At 35.9% G+C, this 24,146-nt stretch overlaps 1 long non-coding RNA gene across 3 annotated transcripts in view; it reads left to right on the forward strand.

Moving 5' to 3' along the window:
- Positions 1 to 24,146, forward strand: part of LOC140001736 (uncharacterized) — a 125,019-nt gene that overhangs the window by 95,149 nt on the left and 5,724 nt on the right. For 2 of the 3 annotated variants that reach the window (XR_011807251.1, XR_011807253.1), the window contains exon 3: positions 20,659 to 20,759. This is a non-coding gene — a long non-coding RNA (uncharacterized lncRNA). Of the gene's footprint in view, positions 1 to 11,394; positions 11,503 to 12,691; positions 12,830 to 20,658; positions 20,760 to 24,146 lie in introns of those variants that run through there. The other variant, XR_011807252.1, reaches the window with a different exon arrangement.

Genomic DNA, 24,146 nt, shown 5'->3' on the forward strand with positions numbered 1-24,146 from the left:
GAGGGGTAAGTGGGGACATGTCCTAGAGGAAGAGCAATTACTTTGAAATGCTGGATGTCCTTAATCAATAGTCTTCACTATCCATATGTACTTAGAGAATAATAGTTAGTTAATAAATTTTGCATGTATGCTTCTGAGGCTCACCCATTTTATTTATTTATTTATTTATTTATTTATTTAGTCTGGAGTATCTTACTTCTGCCCTTGACAGGAATAGACTGCACAGGAGGTTCTTAACCGGCAGCCAAAATATGGGATCGCATGTTTTTGTAAGGTTAGTTATACATCTGTTTTGGGTAAAATTGTTGCAGGAATGGAATTTGACCTATAGTGCTAGCCTCTTTCTGTGATTTGTTTGAGCTGTACTTATAAATTGTTTGGTTTTGTTTATGTTCATCTGTGTAAATTCTAAAAGGAAAAGTCACCTGAATCAAACAGTGAGCTTGTGTGCTTTTCTGTCTGGTGAATGAAGTCTGAAAATAGAGAGAGGAAAAAAAAAAAAAGCTGTGTGATCATGGCCGTGAAGGAGACAAAAGCTTTCCAATCCCGGGTATGGAAAGTTTTTCTTATTCCTTCTAGAGATGGGCTAGTCTCCAAAAACCTGTGAAGTGTTCAGTTTGAATAAACAATCAAAGATCTGGATGTTTATCTGAGGCTTTTCTATAGCCCTTTGGGGTGGAAATGGGTTAGGGAGGCTTGAGAGAATGAGCTCTTTGTACTCTTTCATATTTGGTGTGGTTAGGAGTACCACAAACATGGTCTTTCTTGCAGTCACTTGGCATTTCAAGCTTCCTGTTCTGGTCCCACATCAAGGTGTATTGAGATAAAAGAAAGGATCTTAAAGGGGCACTCTGGATAGAGAATGTATATACATACATAAAAGTCAGGTTTCTACTTTCCTTAAATCACCAGGTCCATCTTCAAAATCATGTCTGTGAAGGGACCCTTTATGCACAAATGGATTTTCCTCTCTTGAAATCAGCGGACATTCACTTTGGCACAGGGGACAGGCTAGCCAGGTCAGGACTTCAGTGATGGATAATTCCATGATTTTGCTCTCATTTTTTGTTTCTGTAGGTGTTTCAACTTCTACTCAGTCCCAGCTTTGCTGATGATATCTATATCTTAAAAAGTGAAGAGGTTTTTGAGTCTTTATGACGTCACTGGGATGTTAATTTCAAGCTGGATCTGGACATTTGGGAAGATTCTTGTTTTATCACAGAAGGTCTGTTGACTCTTGCTTTTGTTTTTGTTTTGAAGTAAAATAAAAACTCTGTTGAAAAATCCCCCTGATCCCCCCTGGATTAGATCATCTAAGTTGCAGAATGTTTTATGATCATTACACCACCCAATTTTCAGTTTAACTACTCAAAACTTATGGCTGTGCTCTGAATCCCAGAGCCCCAACTCTGAGCAGAGTGGCACTTAATTTGGCAAACTCTTTTGGTCTGTTGTGAAAAGCTGGGTAAAGTAAATCCTGTTTCACTCACAGGTGGAAAAAGCCTTACAGGTATAGTGGAAGGACTGTTGGGTAAGGTACTACTGAAGGATTGTTGAGTTTGCCTAAGCAGGGTGAGCATGTTACAGGTCTGGTCAGAAGTCCCTAATAGTAGAAAGCTTTTGAAGTAGCACAGGAGTTCTGTGTAAACCACCCCTGTGTATATGAACCTCCCTTAATTGCTTTCCATGAAAGCAGTCCATGCTGGCATATATATATATATATATATATATATAATATATAATATATATATATATATATATATATTATATATATATATATTAATATATTATATATTATATATATATATATATATATATATATATATATATATATATATATATATTATATATATATATATATATATATATATAATTTTTTTCTCCATGAAGGGCAGCTTGTATAGAGGATGATCCCTAATTTAAATTTAGACCAATGAACAGCAGTGTACCACTGCAGTTCAGAGTATAGCCAGCCGTTTCGAATCAGCTTGGAATATCAGTGAAAATCTATTTGGCACTTGTTCATTATGTTTTTTAAGCCAAAGCAGATTATTCATTGTTTCCTTTAATGTCATCTGTTTGGTTTATGAGAAATGACTCAAGGAAGTTTTTGTCTAATTCAATACAAACAGTCTTCTTACACACTGATTGTCTGAGCTTCAGCTATTCCAGGGAGTCTGTACATGTCAGGTGTTGCAAGAGTGGAAATGATTTTCAGTAGCAAGCAAAAGAAGAAAAAGATGGAAATGTCTTTTAGTGAGCCATGACAGTTGACAGCTTTTCATCCTTAACCTGTTGTAAAGGTCTGACTGAAAATTAGAGTAGTTTGGGGATACACTTAGTTGGTATGCTATTAGTTACTTACCCTCTGTAATTGGTAGAAAAATACATGCTAGTGTGGAGGATTCTTGAGAGCATTAGTGGACAGTGGAGAGGAGTTTCTACAAAGATTGTTAGTGTGCATTTTGCATATGTATATACATGTAATGCAGATAGATGTACCTACTTATGCATTGTATACCTCACATTTGCTTCTCAAATCTTGTATCTATGAAAAGGTCAAAGGCTCAGTAAGCTGTCTTTAAACTATAAAGCCTTAACTATAAAACCTTTAGACTGCAAGAGGAGAGATACAGTCTTTTTCTTGACTGTTTTGAAAATACATGATCCAGTATTATTATTCCCATTTCCCTGTGAATCAAAAAATACTTTGTGATGAAATTATCCCACTAAATTTGAGGGCATGATGGTATGAGCAAGGAATATCATGATTTCTGCTGACGTAGTCACAGGTAACTGAAGAATTCAAGACACTCCACAGGCAAGCAAGCTTCAGTAGTGAACAGTGCTACAATATTGTCTCTGCCAAATTTTCAAGACTATTTTGGTCATTTGTTAGTTTTAACATTTGCATTGATTACTCTTACAAGTTCATTAAGAACCCTGTTACAATTTGAAGGCTGCTTGGCAGGTTTAAAAAATGTAGAAACGTTTTTTTAGCATTTGTACCAATATATGCCTCTGTCTGTGGCCTGCAATATGTCTGTGACACTGCTAACATTGAAGGAGAGATTTGTTGTTTGTGATGTTCTCTTGTGCATCTTCATTCAGGTATCAAGGAAAAAAAAAAAAAGATGCTTACTGAGAATCAGTCATTGTCTGACCATCTTAATATTAAAAATGTTTAGTGTTTGTACCTGTCCTCTAGTATTTGGACAACTTAAGATACCTGTTCCACTACTCAGAGATGAAATCTTCTGCATATGAGGGTTGTGTAGCATAAGCAGCAAGATGACAACTTCTAGCCTTCCGAATTGTCTTTTTTTTAGAGACAGTCAAAAATGTATAGAAAAATATTAGTGAAATCCAAATTGTTTTATTCTGAAGCACTGAACTTTTCATATGTTATTTTAAAATGTAGAATACAATTCTAATGATGATTTTAAAATACAATCCAAGGATGTTTTATAGAATAATGGAAAATAAGGTTGAGAAGTAGGCTCAAGAAGGAGAATCAATTCTATTTTTATTGTTCTTGACAGATATTTGTCTAATATCTCAATGAAAACCTCCAACTGGAGATTCCTCAGTCTCTCTAGGCAATTTATTTTAAGGCTTAACTGTTCCTCCTTTTAGAAAGTTTTCACTGCTGTCTAAATCTCCCTTGCTGAAATGTAAGTTTTTTGCTACTTACCCTGCCAAAGTGTCTGAGTAGAATAGATTGTTCCTTTCTTCTTTGCAAAATTCTGTTTTTCTTTTTCCCTTAAAGGTATAAGTACTGTGTTTTTTTATTTTATTTTATTTTATTTTATTTTAGTAAACTCTAAGCACTTGATATGCATTTTCCTGTTGGATAAAAGCTTGCAGGAAGAACTGCATTGCATTTCGTTCAGTTACATTATCCGAAATGCTTACAGTATAGCTATGTCCCTCTTATTTTTTGTTCATTGTTTCTTTTCTCAATCCATGCACAGACTGATCCACTGTCAGTTTCTGCAGTGATTTTGCTCAGAATCCCATTCTAAACTACCGTAATACCATATTCCCAGGACATCAATAAATCTGATATATTTTGACTATTTATCTTGCAGGCAATAAATATCTGTTTACAAAGTGTGTTTCGTGAATTCACTCAAATTACATTTGGGCTGCTGCAATCCTGGAAAAAAAGAGGTGCTAAGGGTTTGATGTGGGAGAACATTGCATTTAACTTCAGGGGAGAACTAAACTTGTGATTCTGTCATCAAAGGTGAAACAGCAAAGCCCTATTTCTTGCTAACGTTAAACCATTTATTCTTATTTAGCTGTCATTTTTATTACAGGCATTCAGTCTGATGCTCATGACAAAAAAGTTCAGGCATGCTTCAAAATGAATTCATTACATACCTAGTGTAGAAAATGGTACTTTATGGATGACAGCTGGGGGTGGCTTGTGGTTTACCACTGATTATAAATTATTGAAATATGTATATATATATAACTGATATTCAGAGCAGATAGAGCTAGTTTTTATTGGAACGTGCTCTTGCCTCTTTGTTTTATTTGTGGTTATAGGTATGTAAATGAACCTAGGCATATTGTACTTAGTGTCTTTCTGGACCCAACAGTTCTTCATCTATACTGAATCTGTCAAACTATTATTTATGAAAAGTAGCTTGTTTTTTTTTAATTCATCTTTAGTTGGGAGTTCACTTTTGTGAAGATAGTGTAAAAGAAGAAGTTGTTACTGTCTGATTATTTAGTAATTCCTCTATGAAAAAGTGTAGTTCTGAAACAATTCACGAAAAGAGGACTTGCTCAAGTAAATGATAAACATAGATAAGAAGCTAAATTTTTGAACGTGTCTGAAGTCTCAACATCAGTTCCACACTGTCTTGAATTCTTCTGAAGTAGGAAGATTATTGTTATCCCAGGTATTCCTTATGGTAACCTGCTTTGATCCCTTTGAAGACTTACCCTTAGATCTTTGACAGATACCACTCTTAGCTTTTTTTACTCATCTGCCAACCACAGTCCTTTGGCCACTCCTGTGGCCATTTTTCACACTCTGGGAGACCACTGCAGAAGGTGCTGTCTTCCCCAGATTCTGTGGTCATCATGAGATGAGTAGTTTTTTTGTTTGTTTGTTTGTTTGTTTTTTGTTTGTTTGTTTGTTTGTTTGTTTGTTTTTCCCCTTGTACAAGGTACTCTCATGATGTTAGCCTTAGACTTCATGGCAGTGAGTAAATAAAATAAAATCAAGTACTTTTACTTCAGAGCAACAAAAGGAGAGTCCAGTGGGCTTTTGAATGCTATGCAGGACTGCAAACCATCAGGCCTGTGATATTCAGCTACCAAGCTCAGATAATTTCTAACTAATTTTTTAGCCTTGCATTTCAAGAACCCAGTGGCAGTTTATTATTATTATTATTATTTTGGAATTTATAGGCAAAATAAATTGGAATCAAAGAGGTAAGATGTGCTTTTGCTGCAGTTCAAAATGCCTGTGTTGGCTAACAAATAAGATGAGAAGAGTTGATATTTATAGCCTATGAAATTTTTATATTTTAAAGTTGAAGACAATGCTATAAAGACTAGCACAGTGTTGAGATTAATATATAAATCAACATTCTGTTTGTCTAAATGTGAAGTCTGAACTTCAAGCAAAACTCAGAGGAAGTGCTGACATTCACACAGTCTGGTGCATAGTTCAGCTCATGAACTTCTTATGAGGATATGGGGAATGGCTGGTTAGGCAGCAGATAATAACAGAATAGGCAATTGCCTACTCTCCTAAATGGCATCTAAAACATACACTGCAGGAGTGAGTCTGCAGGAGAAGACAAGTTGGGTTGGGTTTGGAGAGTTTGGTGAAAGAGTTTGGCAGAGCAAGGGTTGTCTAAGCTGGAGTTTGAAGAGAAGAGAAGATTTTGCTATAACAGCTAAGATGTGCATGTCTGTCAAAAGAATAAATGGTATTTTTGGTATTTTTTCTTTGCCTTGCACATTCCTCCTCTTTTAAATTTTTGTATATTTATATATATACATTCTGATGAGAATATCTGATGAGAATATCTGATGAGAATATTTATAGTGGAAAATGGATGCTAAAATGCAGAAGAAGACAGTTGTCTGTATAGGGACCTTTTGTTTTTGGCTCCCATAGTAGCCTTCCCTCAGAGCATGTTTCCTGTCAAATTCTCAGGAAGAACAGCAGAGGAAGGACCTCATTCAAAGCCCGCTGGAGCAAATGAGAGGTTTACCAGTGATTTCAATGGAACATCAGTCGTACTTTATGTTATTACTCATTTTCAATGCCAGAGTGACGGGCATCAGCTGAGCATGCTACCTTCTGGGTGCACATGGAAAGTGACAGATCCTGTCCAACCAGCCTGCTACCCAAGCAGGTGAGGTAGACACAGATCAAAGGATGAAGCTAAAATACCAGGAGGTGACATGACACACCTCAGGTTAAAAAGCAGAATAGTAGGGCAGGGGATAGCAGGATGCCCGACACCTACTCAGATATTGCTTAACAGATAACGAACACGCGACTCTTCACTGCTCCCCTGTTGTTGGTAGAAGGCATGCATAAGACACTGTCTGGTAACCTGGTTGATTTATTTGTCTAGCTAACATACTAAGAAAACAAGTGAAACATTCACTGTAGTGGTCTTCCTGCGTATAGTGCTGATTTTAAGTGCTTTGTGTTTTGGAACTCCAATGTGACACACTTATAAATCACCTGTTTTTTATAAGCTGATTATCAGGTCACTGAAAGTGATTTTAATGAGCCACTGAATGTCACTAGTCGCTATATAAAGTTTTGTGAAAATATGTACAAAACAATCATCTGGACAAATCGTTTTGGAAGAAATTACTTGTTAACATCTACAAAATCCACATAATTGTTCATTCTGAATTACCAACTGCTAGGCTATTTGCTGCTGTTCTGGCACTGACTTTGAGAAGTTCCGTGTGCAATTCTAAACTACATAGGATATAAATTAGTCTACTCTCTGTTTTCCAAGTTCCAGCACAATGCCAGAATCCCACGACTTCAGAAATTCTAATGTAATGGCAATAAAAAATAATCAATAACAAAAGGATATCTGCTAACTAAATAAACTATAGAACATCTGTGAATGTCCATATACATTTTCACATGAAGAATTTGGCCACGTTTCTTTAACAGTTGCAATTCATTTTTGAGAAAAATATTTCCCTAGCTCTGTGCTCTCTTTGTTCCTCCCCCCTACCCTCTGCCCCATCCCCCCCTCTCCCCCCCCCAAAAAAAAAAAGGTGTCAGGGGAAGTAGATTACAGAAAATGCAGAAAATAGATATACAATGAGAGCTGTTCTGAGTTTTCAAATGAGTTAGTTTCAAAATAGGATGAGAGAGCCATGGTGTTTACCTGTCAGACAATCTCAGCATAGTCACAGGCCACAGAGTGTCTTCTTGGGCATAATTTTAGAAGAGTAAATAAAACCTTCTTAACAACTGCTTCATATAAAAACTCCAAGTATCCAGAAGTGAGGTTTTGGTGCTTCTTACCAACTTTCGGACCTTCCTAATTTGTAAAGATGAGGTGCCTTCACATGAGAGGCAGGTGTGACCACACAGAGATTCTCACTGATATCGTAGTGGATTATACCTTACCCTGTTTGACTGATAGGTCACTGTCACTGAGAATGCTGTGATATGTCATGCCCAGATGTGCATGTCCTAATGGCAAGAGTAACAGCTGGAAATGGAGTCACTTCCATGTGTCATGATATGTATGAAAACTTAGCAATCAGTCAGTATAGCATTAATAGTGCTGTGCCTCATTGCATGCTTTTATTTTATTTCTGGAGCAAGAGGAAGAAGAGTGAAAGTAATACAAAATCTGAACAGTCTTATGTTATTTGAGTGAAGGAGAAATAAGACAGTGTCTGAGGGTCTCTGTGAGCTGCCTCTGTTTGGGGGCCTTTCACTGAGGGCATATTCAGGAAAAACTGCCTCATAAAACTCTTAGGCAAATCATAGCTATAAATCATAGGCAGCAAAACAATTTCCCCCAAGCCAATGGCAAATCGTTGCTATATCTTGAGTGTAAATTACTAACAATCAGCAACACACCTAGGAAATGGAGCAAGTCTATAGTATATTTACGATTTATCAGAGGTGAATATACTTTTGACAGAATTTAAGATCTCCAGAAAAACATAAAGAAATAGGTTTGTTCCTCAGGTTGTACTTACCTTCCTTTCCTGGGGATCTTACAGCTGGTGCAGAAGCAGCTCTGTGCTACCTTTTTTATTACCCATTCCCAAGTCTGAGGTTGTATGGGGGTTAATTTTTTTTTCTTTCATCAAGGGACATACTCTGTTAGACAAGATAATTAAATGCATATGGGCTAGATTCTGATCTTACAGAGCGCAGTAAATCTGAACTCACTCCAGTGACTGAAAGGGAGTCATTCTAGATTTATGTTGTTATGAATGGGATCAGAATTTGACTTGTATAAATGAATGCTAAAGAGAGAAAAGCACTGTTCATGTTCACACTCCTAGGCCACGGTAAAGGCTAATTTAACTTCTGTAGACTTTTTCTTTGAACATAGAGAATTTCATCCACCATTGATCTTTTAGGAAAGGATTGAAGTTTAGAGCTTTCAGAGAAACCTATCATAATAATTAATTAATAATAGTATTAACTAGGGATACTGGATATGACTCTACCAAAGTAAATATGGAGTCATTCTGTTTATTTCTCTGTTTCTGTGAGTAACCAACTTTGGTGAAACTAAGGACCGCTTCTGTGCTTTAAACATATTTTCTACTTCTTAAATTATACTTTCTTTTCCTGACAATATTCTTGTGAGAGGCACACCACCACGATGATGTGTGTACATATCTACATACAAAAAGTCTGCACTTTTTGACAACAGTGATGAGCCAAGTATACTGCTCACAGTTTCATACCTCTCTGTTGTTCTGGTCTCCAAAAGAGTCCTGTCTTGAGTCTTATGCATGAAGCTTCCAGTGAGATTGACCAAAGTCTGGAGGAGTGATGAGCAGTTTTTCACTTAAGGTTTCTTATTCCCTGCAGAGATATAGATATTTGTTTATTTTCTTCCAGCATGGTGGAGAGCCAGAAGAGAGATTTCTAACATGTATTTTTGTAAGAGAAAAAAAAATCAGGAACAGTAATTTTATTTTAGACTGTGGTAAGTCTCCACACCCACTCAAGTATGACCAAGTATTGATTCATTCTGAAGACTGGAGATTGTTGGTTGAAGACTTTTTCCCTGTTCTGTGATATCAGGAGCATAAATCAAAAAATATATATATTTTAATGGAAAGAAAAAAAGAGCCTGATTGTTAAAAAGCAAAGAAGCCAGATTTATCTCAGCTAACATTGAACTTGGATGGGTGTTTTCAGAGAACTTGGATCTGAGCAACTTCATTTCTGAAGACAATTATTTTTCTCCCCTGAAAAAGAAGGGATCCTGAAGTAAATACAGTTAGGGCCTTTTTCAAGTGTTAATTATGTGCATTAACTCCAGTATTCCACCCCTTTCCAATTTGTAAATATAAAATAAAATAACAAAACAAGTATGTAATAGTTTATTTTCTTGTACAGTTCTCCAATTTTTTCCCAGTTGCCCACAGTAAGTCTCTTTTTGCAATACTATTTGAAAACAGAAATGAGCTACCTGCAAAGTAGCATCATATTCTAAACAGTAAATTGTTAGCTGTTGTGTTCAGAGGAAGATCTGAGTTTGCCACACCAGCATGGAGAATGTTTATGTGTTTTAGGTGTCTGGTTCTGACCTTGTCTCAGGTAAGGGAGGGTAAGGACTTACCTTTGTTCCTGTGGGTTTTCATCCTGTGATTTCCCTACTGTGTGATTTAATATAGTATGATACATTTCTAGCACCTGCCCACTTGTGACTTTTCTTCTTTAGGTACAGACTTCTACCATTTCATTGTTGCTGCAGACTTGTACCATTTAGCTGTGAGCAGCCTGAAAATGAAGCACTTTGCCTGAATTCCCATAGACTCCATTTGATCTTTAATGAAATGGACTCAGGTCTGTAGAAGACCTGGTTAGTGCTTTGTTGTTTTTATTTTTCAACAAACAACAAGTATGATTTTCCCCTTCCTTTTCCTCTCTTGAAATAGTTTGATTTATAACATTATAACATAGAAGATGCTGAGTATGACACAAGCCAACTCATAAATAAAAACTGTAGATTGACAAATTTTCATTTTATTTTTTTTGAAAACAAATTCTAGCTAATTGCTAGGTCACTGAATTTTCCTCTCCCTTTCTGACATGGTCTCCTCAGTCCATTCTTATACTAAAAGTGGAGTTAGCTCACGTAGATATCAAAGACTATTTAAAAGGTTCCTCTTCATCTGCCTCTCGGACTTTTATCCAGGATTCTTAAACAATCTGGGACATGATAAAATGCTAAAGAAAATTGCAAAATTGAAAGTATTAGAGTGGGATAAATGTTCCCAGGACTTTGAAGGCCTCTTTACTTAGAGTCAAGCAGATACGTTTTCATATCTTGCAAAGACAGTAATAAATAAGTCAAATTTTAAATTAAACCAGTAACATGAAGTTGTACTTTGAAAACTGTTTTATAATTTAGAAAATAAATTCAATGCAAAACCTTTTTAGAGTTCAAATTCCAACATTATAACAGTAGCTGTTTTGTAGATTTAATGAGCTAAAGGAATAGTGGTGGAGTTTTTGTGCATTTCTTTTTGAAATCACTTAATCATTTTCTAGACAACTAATAGTTTAGCCGACTATATTTTAGACAACTATATTTTATAACAGCTAATAAGTATGTAATTAACAGGGATGAAAAAAAATCAACTCATGTCCAATGTATTTCTAAAATGTAACAATTTAATTCCTACATTTATTGGATTCTTCAAACTTTTGGTACTGATTTTCAGGGCATTATTTTACATAAAGGAAAATTAATGCTAGTTTTCTTCAGAGAAAAATTCATGGAGTCCTGTAAGTGTGATTCTCTCTCTTTTCAGAGAACATGAAATTGCATATCTTTTGGGGTCAATGGTTTTAAACCTTGAATATTTCTCACATATATTGTTTATGGAAATCATGTTCACATAAATGTGAAATTATCAGCAAATCTAAGTAGTGGTGTACTAAACATTTACATTGCAGCTTATATTTTTAGATGCCAGAAGATTTTTCACATAATGAATACTGAAATCTTGTAACACTTCTCAGAAGTTGTAAAATTTAAAACCAGTTGTAAAAGTAGTAAAATAGCTGTTACATATCCAGCTCAGTGCTACTACAGTTATTAAGAGAAATACGTGGCAGTGTTTCTTGAAATTTACTTTTAGCTAGCTTTGGTGTGTTAGCATACAATTTCTTACCTTTCCCCTCCTTCTCTGAGGGAACAAAGCTCCTGTCCTGAAGAAGTCAGATCCTAAGACAGAGACAAGAGTTTCCCATTACAACTGCAGTTCAAGAGGCTCTACAGTCAGGTGAGGGTACAGTCTGAACAAAATAGTTGCTTTCGTGATACAAATCATTCATTTCTGAGAAGTCAGATGCAGGTTGTTAAACCAAACTGCTACACAGTCTACCAGAAATCTCTCAGCATCAAAATCCTGAATATCTGTTGCTAAAAAAGAAGTTGGACAACTTTTTTTTTTTCCCTTTTTTTCTTTTTTTTTTTTTTTTTCTGGTAGAAGAACAGGGGCAACAAGCATTATTCTCAAAGGCAGGGTTGCTTGGGAAGGCTGTTGGAAATGATGCACACTGATGTCTCAAAAAGATTTTGCTATCACAAGTTCTTATGTCTTCTCTTGGATGACCAGATGCAGACAGAAGGAATATATGCTGAATTGAATGATTCACATTATCCATCAACTCCAATTAGCTTCAAGGCTACACAGTTAACAGGGCTGTGTACATGGACTTTAAAAACATTTTTCTGCCTTCTTATATATCAGGTATTGGTAATTAAGGATGAAAGGTGATGATTCCAGATGACAGTTTGAATCACCAACTTTTGGAAAGAAATCAAATGCAGGACAACTGCCCCCCTCCACACCCCTCAATTTAATTATCTTAGTTTTTCCTTGGCTCTATTTATATATTTATTTATTTAATTGTGTGTGTGTGTGTGTGTGTGCATGTGAATGCTATTTGGAATTGCCAGTGGGGTTAATTCTTTGGCTGTTCTGTCAAATGCTAGGTTCTAGTACAGATATTTGTGTATATATGAACAACTGTTTTTTAATAACCTGCCAAGAAGCTATAATCTTCCATTGCAATCCCCTGGGATTTAATTAGAATGGTTTTCCACAGCCTGACATGTTTATGGGGCATAGGTAAAGAGACAGTTCATAAAGCTGTCAATTTTCTGAGAAATTAAAGAAAAATTGGGCTGCTTAGTGCCTTGGCAATTCCATGCTGCTGATACTAGCATTGCAAACAATGAAATCAAAGGCAATATAACAAGATACTGATGCATTAGAGATGGGGAGGGTTTAAAATTATATACAAAGGCATTTGTCAATTTGAATTTGAATGCATAAGAAGAGAAATATGGAAAACAAAATATGAACTCCAGTAGCTGCACATTAAACTGCTCAGGCTTCAATGGTGCAAAGCTGAACAATAGTCTCTTCATTGCTTTAACAGTAGCTGTAACTTTCTGTCTCCTAGGGCAAGTTGGAAGGGATGAAAACTGAAAGGAAATAAGGCTGGACTATGAAAACAGTTGCTACTGATTTCCGTCTTCCCTGCTGACTGGAATCCGAGGATGCCTGGGCATATAACAAAAGGGCAGGGTAATTCTTAGAGGTACAGTTCACCGTATTTCCTTGTAGTTGATACAGTCCAGGTTTCCTTGAGACTGCTATGTGCTGGCAGTTGAAAACAATCCAACTGCCCAAATCTGTCTGCTTTCTTTTCAGTAGGTTTTCAGTACAGCTATGTGGGTGTATCTGACTTTGGCTAGCTTCTTCAACATAAAATAGCAGCTACTTACCCTTCTTTACCCTTCTTTAGGGCTCTCATGTTTGTTTTTCTAAAAAAAAAACTTTTTTTTTTTTTTTACCTTAATGGAGTTAGAATTACCAATAGTGGCCCTTTTGCAAATCATCTGTAACTTCACAGTAGCATTAAACTGATATTAAGGACAGCGAGAATTTAAAGCCTGGGACAGTGTTTTGATAGCAGGGTGGGCCACTGTTGAGGAATCTCTGTAGTGGGGTCGCCATTTTGAAAAGAATTTCATTGGGCTGGGTAATTCCTGTGTTCAGTAGCAAGTATATACTTATATCATGCATTTTACGTTAATATTAGTGAATATAAAATCAAAGACCTATATCATCCATGTCATTCAATTTGATTAACTTTTGTCCAATTCTTGGAACCACATTTTAGGAATAAACTTAGACAGGCTGGGGAGAGTTCATGAGAATCACAGAATCACAGAATTGAAGGGGTTGGAAGGGACCTTGAAAGATCATCAGGTCCAACCCCCCTGCCACAGCAGGTTCCTTAGAGCATGCTGCCCAGGTAGGCATCCAGACAGGCCTTCAGTATCTCCAGAGAAGGAGACTACACAACCTCCCTGGGCAGCCTGTTCCAGTGATCCGTCATCCTCACTGTGAAGAAATTCTTCTGCATGTTGGTGCGGAACTTCCCGTGCTCTATCTTGTGGCCATTGCCCCTTTTCCTATCCCCGCAAACCACTGAAAAGAGGTTGGCCAAATCCCTCTGTCTCCCACACCTCAGGTATTTATACACATTGATGAGATCCCCTCTCAGTCTTCTTTTCTTCAGGCTGAACAGACCCAGGTCTCTCAGCCTTTCCTCATAGGGAACATGCTCCAGGCCCCATATCATCTTTGTGGCCCTCCGATGGACTCTTTCCAGGAGATCCCAGTCTTTCTTGTACCGGGGAGCCCAGAACTGGACACAGTACTCCAGGTGAGGCCTGACCAGGGCAGAGTAGAGGGGGAGGATCACCTCCCTTGACCTGCTGGCCACACTCCTTTTAATGCATTGGCCCTCTTGGCCGTGAGGGCACCGTGCTGGCTCATGGTCAACCTGTCGTCCACCAGGACCCCCAGGTCTTTCTCCTCAGAGCTGCTCTCCAGCAGGTCATCCCCCAGCCTGTACTGATACATACAGTAGTTGAGTAGGCTAACAACACAAATAGAAAAGGTTCATGATGAACAGTTCACCAAGGAAAACCTGGGAAAACAAACAAACAAACATTTTCCATGTCTTCCTGAAGAATGAAGTTCAGAGGCACAAAGTAGTTTTCTGATTTTTTGAAGGCTCATCTCCAGATCCAGTAAAGTCATGTCAGGAAGGAGCTGGATTAATTATTAACAAAAGTGACTGACTTTAGGAGGGACTCTCTAGATGTAAATAAATTAATCCCTGGAAAGGCATGTTATGAGGTTTGACAGTGAAGGCTTTTAAAAGTTTAAGTAAGTTCCTGATTGTATTTTCTACCTGCTTTAGTACAGAACAGAGAGCAATTCTTATTCTGATGTTCTATATTCTACTGTTCTGAGGACTGGAGAAATAGAAGGAAATATCCCAAATCTATACATTGTCACAGCTTCAGTTAATCAAAGAAAACAATATTGTGTTGTATACGGCATAGCATTAGCCGTGCTCTGCTACCACAGATGGGGCAGTTGAAAAGTCAAGTATTATGGAATTGTGTTTAGAAACTGATAAGGGAAGTTGATTTACTTTACCTAGATCTTACACTAAGTGTTAAGCTGCTCAGGTGTAAAGAGTGCAAAGCTGAACAGTAGTCTGTTCAGGATGTGTGAAGACTCCCTATTTCTTCTGAAAAGAAACATAAGTTTGTGAAATTTCCAGCTGATGTTGTCACAGCCAACTGACTTTTCTCCTGTCTTTTCTCCTACCTTGTCCTCCCTCTCTTTAATTGTTCCTGCCTAAACATTCACCTATTACATACTGTCAGGATCTTTGAATATCATCCATGTTTGGGCTTTGGTCATACAATACAATGAGATGAGACCCCTGCATTAGAGTCCCTAAGCAATTGTAATTAATACTGTCAGCAGTTACTGTGGATGCATTTGTTTATTTTTACTACACAGTTTCTTCATCTATGCCATATACTTTTTCATTTGTCTCTATTTGTATCTTCCTCTCTAACACTTTAATTTATTTATCTTCATTAATATTTCTATTCTTTTTTCTTTTGCTTCTGAAGTCTTTGCTGAGTTTTTTAAGATACAATCATTACTCCTATAAAATATATTTTAAGAGCCATAAGATACAAATTTTTTGTGATGTGTCTCTTATAACCATAAAATACCTTAGGGAGAATTCTTTCTCAGACAAAACATCATATTTTTGCTTCTTGAAAGATTATTTAACATCCTGTCTTCTCATTTCTTTTTAGGTTACCAACACACTTACTAGTTCTCTAGTAAGTAGCACACTTACTAGTTGTTTTTTTTTTCCTTTTTTTTTTTTTTATACAACTATAAAATAAGCTCACTAAACCATCAGATCTATTTTTTTTAATTTTATTTTCCTACATGTAGATGATAAAAAAAATGAAATCAAAAGTTTATGAGCAGAGAGATTGAAAAAGAAAGGAGTAAGAGTCAAGGAGAGTCTATACTATAGGTCAGCAAAGAACACAGAGATTGAGTGCAGATCAAAGAAAGTTAAAAATTATTTGACAGCATTTGATTTAGAACAGCCATGCTGAGAAGTCTCCTGTAATAATTTATCCTACCTTTCACTTGTAGATTGCTGAGCTGTCTTGAAAGAATTCAGAGACTGTGGAATACAGCCACTCTTTTCATTTATGATTTTAAAAGATGGGAGGCATTGTAATATGTCAATATGTGATCAAGATGTCACCTTCTATCAGAACTGCTCTAGATGATTTTATTTTTTGCACAAACCACTGTGAACTGAATATTCATGGCAAAGAAGTAGTTTCTCCTGTGCTCTGTGAGACTATTGCAAGATAGCTTAGAGTAGAACTCCATGTAGAATTGTGCTTCCTCCTGAGATAGTTTCATTTTGTAGACACTGTCTTCCATTATGAGTACTTCTGCTATGGCTGGATAACATAATAAAAATGGAATGTAATAGGTTGTGCTTAGAGTTAGTGTAATTCAGTTTCTGGCACATGCAGTGTCTCAGAGATTAGCTTCTCTTATCAAATATGTGTTAAAACAATGATATTGAAATGAACGCAGTCAGATTCTTTTTGAATTGGACCCCACAACTCACTGCAGAAACAAAGAATATAAATCCTTAATTAATTGATACAAAGAATAATCCAAACTGAAATAGCACTAATCAAGATTGGTCTGTATTATCTTAACTACAAATAAGCTTTAAGAGAATTTTCTTAGTGTCCTAAAAATTTCTTACATAGATTTCTCCCAGTGTTAATTATGCAGTATTAGTTACGACTTGGTGTGTGTAGTGTGTCTACTGCAGTGCAATGTCCCTGCTAATGCTACACATTCTGATTTCACACATCAACTCATATCATCCAAAACTATGAGATTGGCTTAAAATTGAGAAAAATTAATACACTGTTTGTGGATTTGGAGTTTTCAGAATTGTACCAAATAGTACATGACTATGTGGTAAAAGAATGTATAAAAATATTTGCCAAAACCATCCATGCTCTCACCATCCTTGGTAATGGCCATCTGCCAAATGTCAAGAAATATATATAGAATGCACTAGGAAGTGTATTTTGATTGCAGTAAATACCTAATAATAATAAATTATCTGAAGTATTCTGTGACAGCTCCATTTTTCTTTAGACAACAGCCAAGCTTGTGCTGTTGGTTTCATAGATGGGTAGGAGAGTGAAACAATTCAAATATGGAAAGTTGCTGCTCAACATAAGAAATCATATTGAGTATGCCACAGCAGATCTTTGCTGGTTTTAATCAAACAGTATAGAAAGCATTTTCTAAAATTATTCTTTTATAAGGAAAATGACCCATAGAAATTAAATTCATGTGACCCCAAATTAGATGCCAACAATATAGTTTAAAGGATGCAATTTGTTTTTTTATCTAGAATTCACAGAAGCTCTGTCTAGAAAGTAAGGGTGTGCTTGAAAAACAATATGATCATGAAATATTCATGTCTGACTAAAAAAATGCCAAAAAAGAGTGATTAATGTAAATTTCAGTGTAGATGGTATTTAGTGTGTCCTGAAGAAGGTAAATAATGTTATGAAGGTAATTTTTGAACACAGTTACGTTGTCATGACTGTGTTCTATGCACTTCTTTCCTACTTTATTCTGTATGGAACTGTAATCACAGTAAGCATGATGGCAAAAAAAATGTTTTCATGAAATTGTGATGCTTCATGGCTAGATGCCCACTGTCTTGAAAGAGTATCCTTGGATGATGAGCTCAAATGTTTAGATGAATCTGGTCCTCTGGTATATGTTTAACATAACATGTGACTTCATTTGCAAGTCTCTTACACTTCCATTCCATTTTGAGACCATAGAAAATTTATTAATGCTACACATCACTGCTAAATCTGCCTTGCTTTTTATTAGTGTGTTTTGTCTATTTGCCTCCCCACTACTTCCCGTGTCTGTTATTTTTGGGGCTTCTTCTGTTGCAGGCATCTGTCTGTCTACAGTGGTTTTGATTACATTCCACTTTAAAATTTTACTAAATTTTATGAAGTTTAAGTGATAAATATGTCTGAGCTGCTCACTGTTTTACTATATGTATGATCAAACACTTGCTATAATTATGTGTCTACCTCATATGTTGGACTCCTCTCACCAAGATGTCTGATGTTAGTAGCTACCCTTAACTACTCATTGAGTTTCTCACTGAGAGCAGCTGTTAAAGAACTTTCAAAGAGTAGCTGATAATGAGCATCTAATATACCTGTTCTTACTCACTCTTTGGTAGGAACAATAATCTTTAATGATGTCAGGTCACCAAAAGTGAGATTTCTGCCAGAAAATGTAAAAAATATAGAATCTAAAACTTAGATTTTAATCTAAGCCCTCCAGATTTCAATGGGACTTCAGTTCAAGCAGAGAGTCAAGCCATTCCATGGGCTTGCATAACCCTGTCTAAATAATCATTACTTTTGTTGCTTTGCATTAAGACTACTTTGATTAAAAAGTTCATATTATATTCAGCAACCCACTGAATTTTTCTTATCTTTTTCTTAGCTTTGTGGAAAAGTCTTTTGTGGCTTTTAATATCAGACATTCCTACTATTTCTGACTGAAATAAGAGGATATGCTAAGCATATATCTCCAAGGTTATTAGATGAAATGCTATAACACTACTGTGCTAGATCAAAGGATTCACCAGTTACAATGTGGGTTTTACATTTTGTACTTGAAATGTGTCTTTAAATGCAGTATCCATTAGTAATATATATATATATATATATATATATTATTTTCCGATGTCTGCATTGGAATCTTTAAAGATCTACTTAACAACTTACTTACTAATTATTTGCATAAAGGTATGTAAACCTTCAAAGAAATAAGGCTTACTTTCTAGCCTGTTAATGCAGAGTTCATTTCAGTTCATTAATTTCTGTATACCAGATGTCAGATGACATTCTTTTGACCACCTTTTGTTGTACTGTGAAGATAATTGATGCATCAACAGCTGAACAGCACTTCAAGGAAGTTGTTCAAGTTCCTCGTTGATATATATGAGATAGTTCCCTGTATTTAGTGCAGTTTTCCAAACACTGCATTTTGATGTTTGACATATCACTCCTGGTTTATATATTTTATTTATTTATTTAACATTGATTCACTACCTATTTCACAGGCAGTTAGAGTGAAGTGGGAGTTCTGGTTTCTCAGATAACCAGTAATCTTATTATGCTGTGCCTATATCTGTCTTTATATCTGTAGTTAGACACCTGTGTCTAAAGTCAGAATAAAGTTATCCTTTTGAATTATATATATAATGGACACCCACCTTATAATCTATATTCATCAGTCCAGAGCAGCTGTTGCTGCAATTACAAGTGGATATATAAATTGTCTGGATTATCTGAGCTGAAATCTGCTGGGCTTCTTATACAGTATTTCCTAACTGAAAGATTTTGGTCTTGTGGCAGTATTATTTCTTATTGTTGGTTTCCTTTTTCCAGAATATGCTTACTTTGACTTTCCTAGGCAGTGTTTCGCTATTATGTTACCTTTTCTGAAACCGGTGATAATGAAACTGAAGTGATCTGCAAGCCAATATTGTTGGACAGCAAACAAACAGGTCAAAACATTTGTGTGTTTTCCTCTGTCAGATAATACACACAAAGTCCAGTAGATAAGATATGAACATCAGCTACAGTCATATGCACTGTGACGTACTGCCTTGCCTACAGAATCCTTGCTCGCTGATCTCTTCTCATAAATGCTAGTAAGAAAGAGAAGCTGAAGAAGTTGCAGTCACCACAAGAGTTACCTAGGCTCTATGAGTGAAGTAGTGAGCTAACCCTGTCTGCCATCCTTCTCTTCATGTATGATCTGTTTCAGTTGAGAGCTTATGCTATGACTTGCCACAGCATAGGTTGCTCACTTTTGCTGGTCACCATCTAATTCCACCGTTGTACATTGGAATCATTTTAATCATAACTCTTCCTAATAAAATAAGTACTTCTAGGAAATTACAAATCACCTTTTGTCCTGTTTTGGCTTGCATAGTTACTGTGTAGCTTCTGGAGTCTCAGATTCTTACTCAGCATGTCCAGCGTGTCCACCTGACATCATATTTTGGTAGCTTTAGATCAATGCATCTGGCAGTCTTGAATATACAAATATGGACAGCTTCTGTATCTTTTTCTTCCTTATTTATTTATTTATTTATTTTCCCCCCATGGTCTCCTGTGCAAAACCTTCCTTAAACATTCAGTACTTAAGGAAAAGCGAGTGGCTAAGCAACCCAGAAATGAGAATCGCCATTATCCTAAAAACTTGTATCATATTCCCTGTCTTCTGTGTAGCAGGATGTGCAGACAGCATTCAGTATAAGCAGTCATCCTGTCTTTGATTAAGGCTAAGATGTTGAGATAATTGTGTGATTTTTAAATGTACTGTTCTGGTAAATGCAACAGGAAAGCCTGTTATTTCATCTGCGGTACATAGATGTAGCTTTGACTGGCTCAAATGAATGAAATCAATTTTATGCTCGACACTTGACTGTGGCTGGAATGGTGGTGGAATGTCAACAACTACAACAGACCACGTGACTCTCAGATCAGGACAGGATTTTAAGATCTAAAGCTGAAGATTAGGTGTATTTGTGAAGGGGAATGCAATAAAGGAATACATTTTTTCAGTGCATCGGAGGAAGGGGCTCTAAATACCCTCTCCTGAGGAATTCAGCTGAATATCAGTGAAGGTAAAGTGGATATAAGAAAAATGCCATGTGTATGGAGAGCATTAGGAAAGGTCATATATTTCAAGAAAGAATATTGTTTACAAGGAGTGTTAATAGGTTTCAAGGGAAATGTTAATTTTTTTTTTTCCTGGCTGAAATAGCTACTGTAAGTTTTTAATGGTTAATCATTCATTCTTGAATTTTTATATTAAGCATTTCATATTACTTTATTGACTTAACTTTTATGCTCTTCTTCATTTTGACAGTAAAGAATGACCAGGCAATACTCTTTGAAAATTGGAGACCATTTGCAGCTGCTCTCTGCTGAGGAAAGTGAATAATAGGGTGCCCTCAAGGAATTTCAAAGGTATCACTCAACAGAAACTTTTGTGTCTGAAGAAAACTAGATCATTTTATCATGGTAGGCATACTGATATGTTTGCTTTAATAAAATGCCATATTTCTGCCTTTAATCTCTTGTCAACCAGCTATTAAAACCCCAAAGTGTATGCGTGCAGCACATGTAAACACTCGTGGTTTCAAGTTCGCCACACAACATACAAGTAAACCATGTATTTTTATTTTATTTTTTATTTTATTTTTTTTTTTGGTGAGCAGTCTGTAATAAATTTATTGAGTAATGGCAAGAAGGTTCTTCTTTCTTCTACCCCCTCCCCAAGCCAACAAATCAATTTGATTTAATTCAATAATCCATGCATTTTTTTTAAAGCATTATCTAAATCCTAATCTAAATCCTTCAGTTCTCTGAAGTGGCCAGATGAGGAAATAATGACAACTGTTTTCCATGTAAATAGTGATGAGCACCTGAAATAATAGCAGTGTTAGAAGATGATTACTTATGAGAATTGAGCTTATGTGCCTCAAGCCCCCAGAATTTTGCACCTGCACTGAACAGTTCCCCTTGTCTTTCAGCATGGCAATTCTGTGCTGTTAACTCACTCATCATTTCTTGCCTGTTAACACAAGGCTTGAATCAGTGCCCACAGTAATAGAAGCTTGCTTTGAAAGTAAAAAAATATTTCTTGTGACCCAGCTCTTTTGGTCCCTGCATCATATTCATTCAGAAATTCCTGTAGCTTTGGCTGAGTAAGGATACCATAGTGACTTTGAGAATTGTTTCAACTAATAATAGAAAGTGAAAAGATAATAAATATATTCTGAACAACAACTATACTGTTTATGAAATAGATAATAATAGATAATAAAAACAGATTATATATATGTACATTCTTTCAATGTACTTGTGCTCAGATATTTTACAAGATGGTATAAAAGAAAGAAGCCTGTCCGTCCTATTTGGACAGTATGACAGTGTTCAAAAATTGCAATATGAAAGAGGCAGAAGTACACATCTAAGATTGTCAGCAGTTTCACAGCACATCAGTGAACCAGGAGTAATTGGGAGTATGTGTAGTTAAGAGGGAAGGACAGACCTTAACATATTATGGCCTCTTGTAAGGTAGGCACAAGCACTTGTATGTGAACAAGTTAAGAGCGAAGATTGCATTTCCCCTGAGTCCGATGAAAAGGAAGGCATAGCTACACTAAGCTAATAGCTACACTCTCAATTGCCTGTCTGTACCCATTCTTTCCCCTATTGTATTAACTCTTTTCATTTTTTTCACTAGATGGAATAGTGCTAAACTTTTATATTTCTACTTCTGGGGAAGTTTTGCAGTACCACTAATAATTTCTCTGCCATTTCTCTATTACATTTTCCTTGAGATGGAGTGTATCAAAATGAAGTTAGTGTTAGAAATAAACATAATCAATTTAAAGAATTACCATTTCACTGTCAATATTTTTCCCTAAATGGAACCTGTTGTCAATTTTCATGCATGTAGGTGGTCAGTAATATAGCTTCATATAGCTGTCCAGATTGTTTTCTTTATATTGTTGCAGTGTCCTAGGTTTTCACTTCTTTTTTTCACTGATTTGGAGTAGCTACTTATACATGCGTGGCACTAACTCTTTTGTTCCCCCTCTCAGAGGAAGTTAACATAAATTTTCTGTGTTGAATTTCAAATGCATGATACCCTAGGTTTGCTGGGACCTTTTAAGTCTCCTATTAACCTTCTTTAATTTTGGCTAGCTCGTGTAATTTAGCACATTTTCCCACACCAGTGCTACCTTACTATCCTCCATCATATATGTCTTTAATAGCTTGTTGGATCCAAATTCTATTTCTTCCCAAACTAAAAACTGCTAATTTCTAAATCATAAGAAGACATTCCTTTAATCTCTTACTTTGTTTACCTCTTGAGTTTTATCAGAACTTTTTCTTTGTATTGTTGTATTGTTGTATTGTTTCAGCAAATGTCTTTTCTCTTATTTTCTATTTTTTACTTTTTTTAAAAGAAATTTATTTTTGACTCTGTTGAGTAATTCTAATGCATTGATAAATCATAAGTTTACATCATAGAATTTATGTTCAACAACTTGTCTTACAGATCTTGTATTTTTGCATCAGCCTGTTAAATGAGTTATTCTCATACCCAGGGTTACTGCTAGCACCTTTTCATTCACGTTTCATATAAAAAAATATATTGACACAATTATTAGTGTAAGTTAATAAGTAACAATAAGTACTAATAAATTATTGAATAGATCAACAGTATTCAATATATTGCTTGTAAATCATACTTTGTTACCACGTGAGTACATGTAACCATTTTTCTTCATATTTTCCATAAACAGGCTCTTGTTTTTTTTTGCTAGGTTGTCTACTCTTTTTTGAAATCTTTTGTAAACTATCGGTATCATCTAACCACATTTTTATTAATAACTTGGGCAATTGTGAAATTTTCAACAACTTGTAAGTCACTTATGAGCCTTTGATTTGACTTAGAGCTGGGTGTGAGGACACCTTCAAGGCCTCTAATCCTTCCTTGAAATATCTCTTTAAACTTGTGGCTAAACAATGCTGGTTGCCTTTTACGTCTGATTTAAACCATTGCATTTTCTCAGCATTTCCTGTTGTGACATTGTAATCTTTGAAATTTTTTCCATATTGCTAAATTATGGGTCACCCACTGTTATTGTCATGTGATATATCTGCAAGGGACAAGACTAGCAGATCTCTTCAGTCCCTGATTCATGTGGTCTCCAACATTAAGTGATCTTGCTTTGAGATCACTTTTTCCCCCAGACCATGTCTGTAAGATTTGAAATGTTTTTCAGCTCCCACAAAAATATGGGACTTTCTTCTTTCCATTAGTGTGATTGCTGGAAAAGGCTTGTTTACTATAAAAGAAGGGCCTTCTTGCATTCTCAGGAGGGAGAAATACTTATAATCAAGTATTAGGGTTGGTGGCCTCTTGTTTTTATGTGTGATCTTATGGTTAGTCTTTATGGCTACAGTAGACATTTCTGAGTCCTGAGGCAAAAAATGTACCTCAGGCAAAATTCTAATCTTGTATCTTTCCAAGGTCTGGCACACACCATTTTCCTTCTTGCACCCTTGGTAGGCCTGCTGATTTTCATAATAAGGAAACTGAGGGATAAATGCCAAAAGGAATTCCTAATGAATAGTTCTGGATGTCTGAATAACCAAGACCAAGGCTGTTCCATGAAGTACACCCACTGCTAGGGATATATTTTTTTTACTCACATTAATTATGATTCGATATATAGTTATTAGGATTCTTTCACAGATGGACAATGTGTGTGAATTTGCCATAGAGTATATAGTTACTGCCTAACATCAAAAAGTGAAAATGGAAACCTGTAGTAT

The sequence above is a fragment of the Anas platyrhynchos genome, chromosome 2 (genome assembly GCF_047663525.1).
Source record: "Anas platyrhynchos isolate ZD024472 breed Pekin duck chromosome 2, IASCAAS_PekinDuck_T2T, whole genome shotgun sequence".
NCBI classification, from domain to species: Eukaryota; Metazoa; Chordata; class Aves; order Anseriformes; family Anatidae; genus Anas; species Anas platyrhynchos.